The sequence below is a fragment of the Leptidea sinapis genome, chromosome 43 (genome assembly GCF_905404315.1).
Source record: "Leptidea sinapis chromosome 43, ilLepSina1.1, whole genome shotgun sequence".
Lineage (NCBI taxonomy): Eukaryota > Metazoa > Arthropoda > Insecta > Lepidoptera > Pieridae > Leptidea > Leptidea sinapis.
Window position 1 is genome coordinate 5,211,916 of NC_066307.1, and position 11,610 is coordinate 5,223,525.

An 11,610-nucleotide genomic window follows, 5' to 3' on the forward strand; every position below is an offset into this window, starting at 1 on the left:
GCTACCGTTGTGTGCCAAGCAGACGTACGACGTCTGGTTGGCACTCAACGGTAGTTTTGATAGCAGACGTCGGACGTCTGATTGGCACCTCGAGGGTTAAAAGAGTTATGTCACCTTATGTTTTGACATTTTAAATCTAAAAAGTAGCATAAGTGTATTTTAACGTCAATACATCCAACGGGAGCTTGTTCCTGATTGAGCTAGGTTTGTCAACCTAAGTCTACTAAGGTTTCGTTTGGTGCAGCATGATGAAATTATAAAAAACTCCCGGTCATATTATCCCATCAAATAAACAAGTCATATAGAAATTTTGTTTTAATTAAGACCACGTCAACGTATCGATGGCCAAATCTCTCAGGGCTTGTCATTCAAACAATATATTAATTAAATACAAACAACACAGTTACGATATTGCAGCACGCGTGGTATTGTGAATGAGTCTCCTGGGTGGATGGTCAATGGTCGGCACTCTCAATCAAACTAATGCAGCGAAAGCACACCACCATTGCTAATAAATCTCTACGGACAAGAATTATGAATCAATTAAAAATTTTTTAAACATAAAGTGACGAGACGAGGATGTTGTCCATGTTAATACTCCCTGCCCATTATAATGTACTGCCATTTAGGATTCTTGATTGAACGTATTCTGTGCGGATCTCAATTGCACTTTGGAAACATAATATGTTAAATCTAGTTAGCCCAGTAATTTCACTTTCCTCATTTTAATTTCATTTGTCCAGTGAAATGCAATTGAAAGATCCCGAAGAGTCCAAGAACGCGGCGAGATTAACGGAGGTTTTAGTAGGTGTTACCGATTTGAAATGAAAAATGAAACTTAGTTATTGCGTCGAATACATAGATATAGACATATTTTTATTTCACATCACACAAAATAATTTTGAAAGTTTTATTAAACACCTAAAATTAAAACATAACAAATATATAATAAAAAAATAAAAAAATAAGTAATAATAAAGAAATAAATATATTAAATTTACCTAGATAAGTATACATTATAGATCTTAAATTTATTGTACCTAGTGTCTTCTATTCGGCTAATTTAAATTAGCATGCAAAACGTTTACTTAAAATTTAAAGAATCCTTAACATTATAAAAAATTTGGCCATTAACCTTATTAATCAAAAATAATTATTGTATTATAAAGGTACCCATATTACATAAGGCTTAGGCACTTGGTTTGTTACCGAGATTATACAAAGTAATTTCATGTTTAAATGACTTTATTTGTATTCTACCAAACAAAATTTAAAATATTGTTACAATATTTAGTAACAAAAGGCACGTGTAAAGCAATTGTTTAATATTCAATAGTGGGGCGAATATAGATAGGTTTGGAATATTCATAGGATTTGATTAACGTTGTTCCGCTATTTGCATGAAGTTAGGGTACTCGTACACTATTCTGCGACAGTCACGCTAAGGTGCTTCAGACTGAAGGAATAGATGAGCAGTTTTGAATTCTTCGTTGATGTTTACAATTGCTTCTAATTTTCACAGTTTTTATATAGATTAAACTTACCCATGAAAACTGTGCCAGCATATAATGAAATCATAATAAAACAATTTGACGATATTTCAGATATCTAAATCTTAAAGTATATACAAAAACCTACGTGTAACTTTAGGGAAAAAAAGCCCTATGAAAATTGATATTTATTATAAAAATTAAATAGCACTTACATAATCTCCTAACATTTTATTTTTACGTATAAACCAGTGTTATTAAGTTTATAATATATTTTTTTAAGTAGAAAAAATATTAATTCACACAAAACAAATCATAGTTATATTTACAATACTAAGATTCGGAAGTGTACCAAGAATGCTGGCAGTATTTCCGAGTTGGAAAGCTCGGCTGATCCATTTACCGGAATAGCTGTCAGCGCTTTGGTTTCCAGTAGCCCTATTGAGGCGGGTAGACATATTTGTCCACTGTGTTGTCTTCGGGTGTCGAAGCAGCTGCCTCAGCACCAACTGAAGTTGCTTGGACATGAGAAGGAGCCAAGGTGTCAACGCAAATTGCGTCCCACACCAGCGCCCTTCCCTGTGCCGAAGGCACTAGGATCATTCCATCAGGACGTTGGCAACGCGGTGGGTAATCCCATTTCGCTCTAAAACAACTGGTATATTAAGAGCGGCAAATGCCCTGCGGATGACATCTTTAAAGCTGGCGTGACGACTGGTGCGGCCTGCCAATTTTAGGCAGGATAGCCCGCTGAAGAGTATCTCCTTGAATATATTATTTAATATTGACACGAATGTTCTATTAGTAATAGTTGCTAATAATTCATCGTCGTCGTATTACTCTTGACAGAGCAGTCGTGGTCACGTCGAACGTCGAACGGTTCTACGCAAGTTATCCCTGGCTGTTGCTTCTCTGGCACATGTGTTGAAGGGAGTGTTAGTTAAGGCTTTGATCTGGTCTGTCCAGTGCATAGGGGAGCGTCCTCTTGACCTACTGCCGTTAACCCTTCTCTGAACAACAAGTCTCTCTATGGCATGATCTCCACGTCGCGTGATATGAAGTATCTGAGGATACGCGCTCTGACTATAGACAGCCTTTATACAGCCTTTCTTTCACCTTGAGTTCTTCAAGTATCGAAACATTTGTACGGCGTTGTGTCCAATATACTCGTAGCATTCCCAACACCAAATTTCTAGTGCGTCAATCCTAATTGCTAATAATAGTAATATTATATTTCAACGTTCTTAAATGCACCAGAACATACTGGTGGTTAGCATACCTTTACTGTGATAGTATGGTCTCGCGTAAAACTACGCGTACATTCAAATATCTATTTTATTTCCATTATAATCGATTAATAGGAAGTATTAGAAGTTGTGGTACGAGTAGTAGCTTGGCATTAATAAGTCAATATTTTAATTTATACAAATGAAGATACTTTGTTATATTTCGTTAAAAAGGCACCAGCAAACGTCGATGATAAAGATAATGTGACTAGTTCAACACTTTAGCATCAGAGACAGTACAGAACAGTGTTTTTATGTACAAAATGCTCCTTCGCACTTGATGCCAGCTAGATTATGGGTATCACAACAGCGGCTATTTCTGTCGTGAAGCAGTAACGTGTAAGCATTACTGTGTTTCAGTCTGAAGGGCGCCGTAGCTAGTGAAATTACTGGACAAGTGAGACGTAACATCTTATGTCTCAAGGTGACGAGCGCAGTTGTACTGCCACTCAGATTTATTGTGTTTTTCAAAAATCCTGAGCGGCACTGCATTGTAATGGGCAGGGCGTATCAATTAACATCAGCTGAAAGTCCTGCTCGTCCCTTATTTTCTTAAAAACAAACAAAGGAAGAGCGATAGACACAAACTATACACAAAAGACTTACAGAAATACACAAATAAAATTTGAAAACAATTTTTTTATGAATGTTGCTCCCAACTGAGAGTACTCGCAAGGAACGCGAGAGGTCGTGGGTTCGAGAACCGCATCGTTCATAAAAATTTTGTTTTGAAATTTTATTTGTGTATGAATCCCAGAAGTGAGGGTTATCACTTTAAAAACATAACAAATTACTTACTAAAATACCTAGTTCGTACTTCACATACATGCAACTATGAACATGGAACAATAAAATTGATAATGAACAACTTCAATTCAGTCGTTTGTCTATATAACACATGGAAGCAGATTACATACCTCCTGCACAGTTCTTACATCGATCATGGTGTAGTACGCCGACCCGCAGCGTCTGACAGATGACCGCCAACGGCGCAAATGTGCCACTCAGTCACTCAACCAGACAATTTGTTACTATTACAACAAGAAACTATTATTGTTAAATATAAATATACTTGTAAGAACTATTTTCCTTTTGTAATGTCATGTCGATACACTCTAAAATAAGATTCGCTATTTTAGTTGTAGAATTTAATAACACATATTGTAATCTTGAGAAATATGAAAGAAAACAAAATATGAGGAAACTAGCCTACCTTAATAAGTTTTGTCTACCTAAATATAACAATGTATATGGTAAAAGAACCTGTAACTATGTATTACCTAGGATATTAAGTACATTACCTGATGATCTTCATAGATATATAATATCTACAAAAGAAAAATTTCAAAGTAAAGGTAAAAATTATAATCTAGAAGCTAATAACGAGGAAAAGCTATGATGTATATTTTAATATTACAACTATATGTTATATTTAGTCTTAAGTAATTTAAATAATTATTGTAAGGCGAACTTACCGCTCGCACATAAACCTTAGAGGCTTTGCGAGTATGTCTTTATTATTATATTTATTAAGATAATTTTGTTCAGTGAATAAATAAGTAAATAAAATACAATATTCAGATAACAAGTTAATTCAAAATAAATTCGCATCATTCTGTAACAACATTATTTTAATGGGAACCTGTGCCTAATAACAGCTAAAGTCTGTGTGTGAATAAAAAAACTTGTACATTAAGAGATGCAACAGAAACACGTTGGTCCGAATATAGTCAAGCTGTTAACAGAAGGTATGGTTATTAATTGTGAATGAAATATTATTCATTTGTCTCCAGCACTATCTTGTAAAATATAATGTGCACTCAGCTCAAAAGTACAACAAGTATATTTTCGTGGCGGGCGGCGGTCTTGCTTCGTCCATTTGTAAGGGGTTTGCGGTCGACGTCGCAGCGCGCACTTTGTACTTAAGTGCCTGTTTGTGACGTCATTGCATCCGTCGCCGAACATACCACCTGCTTGTTATTGCGATGGAAATGGAAATAAATGAGCTACAAGTCAGTAAATTTATCGGAAATGGGCATTAATACGTGTGATATTAAAAATACATGTGTGTACAACAGAAGAGGGCATTTCTTGTTATATACAAGATCCTCTAGAATCATTAAGGAGATTTACTATTTATTGACTATTTCTTCCCAATATAAAATTCTTATTTAATGAATGCACAAACAAAAGAGTTGGCAAAAAAATCTTAAGGGTCATAGATATTATAATTAAATAAGTGATTTTAAAAATACAATTTTGAAAATATTTCATTGTAAATTTCGATATATATTCGTTTATTATTTTTTTATAAATTGTATTGGAACAAATTAGGATGTTGACCGGGAATGTAAGGTACCATCATGCAAAATTCCAATTAAATTGGTCTAACTGTTTCAGATTACCAGTGGGAGGCTCCTTTTCACAGGATGCCGGCTAGATTATGGGTATCACAACGGCGCCTATTTCTACCGTGAAGCAGTAATGTGTTTCGCTGTAGCTAGTGAAATTACAGGGTAAATTAGACGTAACATCTTATGTCTCAAGGTGACGAGCGCAGTTATAGTGCCGCTCAGAATTTTTGGGTTTTTCAATAATTCTGAGCGACACTGCATTGTAATGAGCAGGGCATATCAATTACCATCAGTCCCTTATCTACAAAAATAACATGATATAAGCCCGTACAAACAGGCAGAGAAATATTTTTTTTAATATCTGGATTATTTCTACTTCTCTTCTTGCATCCCCCTGGCTCGGTTTTGGCTATTTTTTTCTGTGGACAGAAATTCGACCTCTAAAGTTTTATAAAAATGAATACAAATGAAAGCTTATGTTTGTAACCACCTCAATAGACATGACATCCGAATCATGGTCGGCACCCAAACGGGTCCCACGTGACTGAACAAGCAATCCTAGGTGCAGGGGCTGTCTAGCCGAGGATGAACGATCACTCATGTAATCCTGGACTGTGCTAGGGTGGCCAACCAACGGGCAAAAACCTTAGTAAATAAAAGGTCGCTCCAGGAAGCCTGCGAACATCCCAGGAGTGTTCTGAACTTCTGGAACGAGCTGGGCTGGTTGGAATGACTGGCCAACACTGCACGCAAAATGAAACAGGAGCCCCTTACTATCCTTTAAGACTATCAGCTACAAAGCTGCTCAGACCTATTACTAGTAGTAGAGCTCTTCGGTCAACTCTTATAACACAGTAGAGAAGGCGTGAAGTATTGCTTATTGGTCACGTAACTATCACAACATAATATGGTAAACAATTATTACTGGCTACTGTGAGGTCATTTAAAATTAACTGGCTGACCCAACAGTCAGACTGGTCATAATAAAAAAACTCTTGCGTATGGAATTTCGTATATTTCTTAAAAGAATTTCCTTAGCTGACCTCTACTCGGCGAAAGGAATATTCCTACCAAATTTCAAGTCTACGCTATATGATTCCTGAAATATCGTTATGAGTCTATATATAAGTGGAAATCTCTAATATATATAAATATATATGATTGGTGAAAAGATCGATTTCTTAAAGAGATGGACAGAAATTAAGACATCGAGCTTATATTGTATTAAACTATTTATTATCATATATCTAATATATAAAATTCTCGTGTCACGGTGTGCGGGACCGAACTCCCCGGAACGGCTTGACCGATTCTAATGAAATTTTGAGTGCATATTGGGTAGGTCTGAGAATCGGACAACATCTATTTTTCATCCCCCTAAATGCTAAGGGTGGTCCTCCACACGATTTTTTTTTTTAAATGTTTTTTACATTTTTTTTTTAATTTGTTTGATTATGAGTCAGCATTACATACAACTTCAAATTTTCACCCATCTGCGATCAGCAGTTACTTTTGTATCGCGATTTTAATATCGGCAATACAACGTTTGCTGGGTCAGCTAGTATAATATAAAGAATATAATATAACCTTATTAAACCTATGCAGACATATACTATTGCTATTTTTCAATGTTTCTGTATATGCACTGCAAATAATTTAGTTCCGTTAGTTAACACTTGTAAGCAATGATCTTACAAAGGCCTGTAATATAAATTCGATTTAGAAATAAAAAGGCAACACAGAAGTACCTAATAAGTTAACTTAGAACGCGAATATATTTAGAATTATGATTCGATTGTCAGTATTTAATTTACACTTTGTACACATTTGACACTCCTTACTCAGTAAAGGATTCGGAAGTAGATTTTAACTGAAACTGTCAACAGTATTGCATGCAATGCTAGTGAATAAGATTCACAGAACAATGCAATCATCAATCTTCCTTATCAAACAAAAATCAAAGCGACAATCGCTGTAACAATATATCATAAAGATAATTCCCCATTAAATAGTCGCAGGTTAAACTCCATTTAATCGCAGTTTAACTATCAGTCGCGCAAGTTTGTGAACGTTCATTTTAAATATGATAAACGTAAGTCGTTCGAGGCGGCGACATTTCCGCTTTGCTGTTATTGTTCACTGACACGCAACCTTGTAGTTTAAGATTCGGTCGAATGACAAGCAAATTGATCCACAGTTTGCCATGAACTATAACATCGGTATGCTCGTAGATATTCAAACAGTACACAGGGCATTTATGACTACGAACTATACTACTATTTACAGAAATTCATTATAATATTACATTCTTAATCACTGTTATAACTGAACAATATTGAAAAGAAACCGCCATTTTTGTTCTTTTTATCAAGCGAGTCTTTTGCACGTATTAGATTACTAAGCTTTCTTTAACGTGTAGCTTGTCTTACTCTGTGTATATTTAACGAAAAAATATCTGCTACCGTTGTGTGCCAAGCAGACGTACGACGTCTGGTTGGCACTCAACGTTTTGATAGCAGACGTCGGACGTCTGATTGGCACCTCGAGGGTTAAAAGAGTTATGTCACCTTATGTTTTGACATTTTAAATCTAAAAAGTAGCATAAGTTTATTTTAACGTCAATACATCCAACAGGAGCTTGTTCCTGATTGAGCTAGGTTTGTCAACCTAAGTCTACTAAGGTTTCGTTTGGTGCAGCATGATGAAATTATAAAAAACTCCCGGTCATATTATCCCATCAAATAAACAAGTCATATAGAAATTTTGTTTTAATTAAGACCACGTCAACGTATCGATGGCCAAATCTCTCAGGGCTTGTCATTCAAACAATATATTAATTAAATACAAACAACACAGTTACGATATTGCAGCACGCGTGGTATTGTGAATGAGTCTCCTGGGTGGATGGTCAATGGTCGGCACTCTCAATCAAACTAATGCAGCGAAAGCACACGACCATTGCTAATAAATCTCTACGGACAAGAATTATGAATCAATTAAAGTTTTTTTAAACATAAAGTGACGAGACAAGGATGTTGTCCATCTTAATACTCCCTGCCCATTATAATGCACTGCCATTTAGGATTCTTGATTGAACGTATTCTGTGCGGATCTCAATTGCACTTTGGAAACATAATATGTTAAATCTAGTTAGCCCAGTAATTTTACTTTCCTCATTTTAATTTCATTTGTCCAGTGAAATGCAATTGAAAGATCCCGAAGAGTCCAAGAACGCGGCGAGATTAACGGAGGTTTTAGTAGGTGTTACCGATTTGAAATGAAAAATAAAACTTAGTTATTGCGTCGAATACATAGATATAGACATATTTTTATTTCACATCACACAAAATAATTTTGAAAGTTTTATTAAACACCTAAAATTAAAACATAACAAATATATAATAAAAAAATAAGTAATAATAAAGAAATAAATATATTAAATTTACCTAGATAAGTATACATTATAGATCTTAAATTTATTGTACCTAGTGTCTTCTATTCGGCTAATTTAAATTAGCATGCAAAACGTTTACTTAAAATTTAAAGAATCCTTAACATTATAAAAAATTTGGCCATTAACCTTATTAATCAAAAATAATTATTGTATTATAAAGGTACCCATATTACATAAGGCTTAGGCACTTGGTTTGTTACCGAGATTATACAAAGTAATTTCATGTTTAAATGACTTTATTTGTATTCTACCAAACAAAATTTAAAATATTGTTACAATATTTAGTAACAAAAGGCACGTGTAAAGCAATTGTTTAATATTCAATAGTGGGGCGAATATAGATAGGTTTGGAATATTCATAGGATTTGATTAACGTTGTTCCGCTATTTGCATGAAGTTAGGGTACTCGTACACTATTCTGCGACAGTCACGCTAAGGTGCTTCAGACAGAGGGAGTAGATGAGCAGTTTTGAATTCTTCGTTGATCTTTACAATTGCTTCTAATTTTCACAGTTATTATATATATTAAACTTACCTATGAAAACTGTGCCAGCATATAATGAAATCATAATAAAACAATTTGACGATATTTCAGATATCTAAATCTTAAAGCATATACAAAAACCTACGTGTAACTTTAGGGAAGAAAGGCCCTATGAAAATTGATATTTATTATAAAAATTAAATAGCACTTACATAATCTCCTAACATTTTATTTTTACGTATAAACCAGTGTTATTAAGTTTATAATATATTTTTTTAGTAGAAAAAATATTAATTAACACAAAACAAATCATAGTTATATTTACAATACTAAGATTCGGAAGTGTACCAAGAATGCTGGCAGTATTTCCGAGTTGGAAAGCTCGGCTGATCCATTTACCGGAATAGCTGTCAGCGCTTTGGTTTCCAGTAGCCCTATTGAGGCGGGTAGACATATTTGTCCGCTGTGTTGTCTTCGGGTGTCGAAGCAGCTGCCTCAGCACCAACTGAAGTTGCTTGGACATGAGAAGGAGCCAAGGTGTCAACGCAAATTGCGTCCCACACCAGCGCCCTTCCCTGTGCCGAAGGCACTAGGATCATTCCATCAGGACGTTGGCAACGCGGTGGATAATCCCATTTCGCTCTAAAACAACTGGTATATTAAGAGCGGCAAATGACCTGCGGATGACATCTTTAAAGCTGGCGTGACGACTGATGTGGCCTGCCAATTTAAGGCAGGATAGCCCGAGATGCTGAAGAGCATCTCCTTGAACATATTACTCAATATTGACACGAATGTTTTATTAGTAATAGTTGCTAATAATTCATCTTCGTCGTATTACTCTTGACAGAGCAGTCGTGGTCACGTCGAACGTCGAACGATTCTACGCAAGTTATCCCTGGCTGTTGCTTCTCTGGCACATGTGTTGAAGGGAGTGTTAGTTAGGGCTTTGATCTGGTCTGTCCAGTGCATAGGGGAGCGTCCTCTTGACCTACTGCCGTTAACCCTTCTCTGAACAACAAGTCTCTCTATGGCATAATCTCCACGTCGCGTGATATGAAGTATCTGAGGATACGCGCTCTGACTATAGACAGCCTTTATACAGCCTTTCTTTCACCTTGAGTTCTTCAAGTATCGAAACATTTGTACGGCGTTGTGTCCAATATACTCGTAGCATTCCCAACACCAAATTTCTAGTGCGTCAATCCTAATTGCTAATAATAGTAATATTATATTTCAACGTTCTTAAATGCACCAGAACATACTGGTGGTTAGTATACCTTTACTGTGATAGTATGGTCTCGCGTAAAACTACGCGTACATTCAAATATCTATTTTATTTCCATTATAATCGATTAATAGGAAGTATTAGAAGTTGTGGTACGAGTAGTAGCTTGGCATTAATAAGTCAATATTTTAATTTATACAAATGAAGATACTTTGTTATATTTCGTTAAAGAGGCACCAGCAAACGTCGATGATAAAGATAATGTGACTAGTTCAACACTTTAGCATCAGAGACAGTACAGAACAGTGTTTTTATGTACAAAGTGCTCATTTGCACTGGATGCCGGCTAGATTATGGGTATCACAACAGCGGCTATTTCTGTCGTGAAGCAGTAACGTGTAAGCATTACTGTGTTTCAGTCTGAAGGGCGCCGTAGCTAGTGAAATTACTGGACAAGTGAGACGTAACATCTTATGTCTCAAGGTGACGAGCGCAGTTGTACTGCCACTCAGATTTATTGTGTTTTTCAAAAATCCTGAGCGGCACTGCATTGTAATGGGCAGGGCGTATCAATTACCATCAGCTGAAAGTCCTGCTCGTCCCTTATTTTCTTAAAAACAAACAAAGGAAGAGCGATAGACACAAAAGACTTACAGAAATACACAAATAAAATTTGATAACAATTTTTTTATGAATGTTGCTCCCAACTGAGAGTACTCGCAAGGAACGCGAGAGGTCGTGGGTTCGAGAACCGCATCGTTCATAAAAATTTTGTTTTGAAATTTTATTTGTGTATGAATCCCAGAAATGAGGGTTATCACTTTAAAAACATAACAAATTACTTACTAAAATACCTAGTTCGTACTTCACATACATGCAACTATGAACATGGAACAATAAAATTGATAGTGAACAACTTCAATTCAGTCGTTTGTCTATATAACACATGGAAGCAGATTACATACCTCCTGCACAGTTCTTACATCGATCATGGTGTAGTACGCCGACCCGCAGCGTCTGACAGATGACCGCCAACGGCGCAAATGTGCCACTCAGTCACTCAACCAGACAATTTGTTACTATTACAACAAGTAACTATTATTGTTATATATAAATTTACTAATAACTACCAAGAACTATTTTCCTTTTGTAATGTCATATCGATACACTCTAAAATAAGATTCGCTATTATGCTAACACATATTGTAATCTTAAGAAAGAAAACAAAATATGAGGAAACTAGCCTACCTTAATAAGTTTTGTCTACCTAAATATAACAATGTATATGGTAAAAGAACCTGTAACAATGTATTA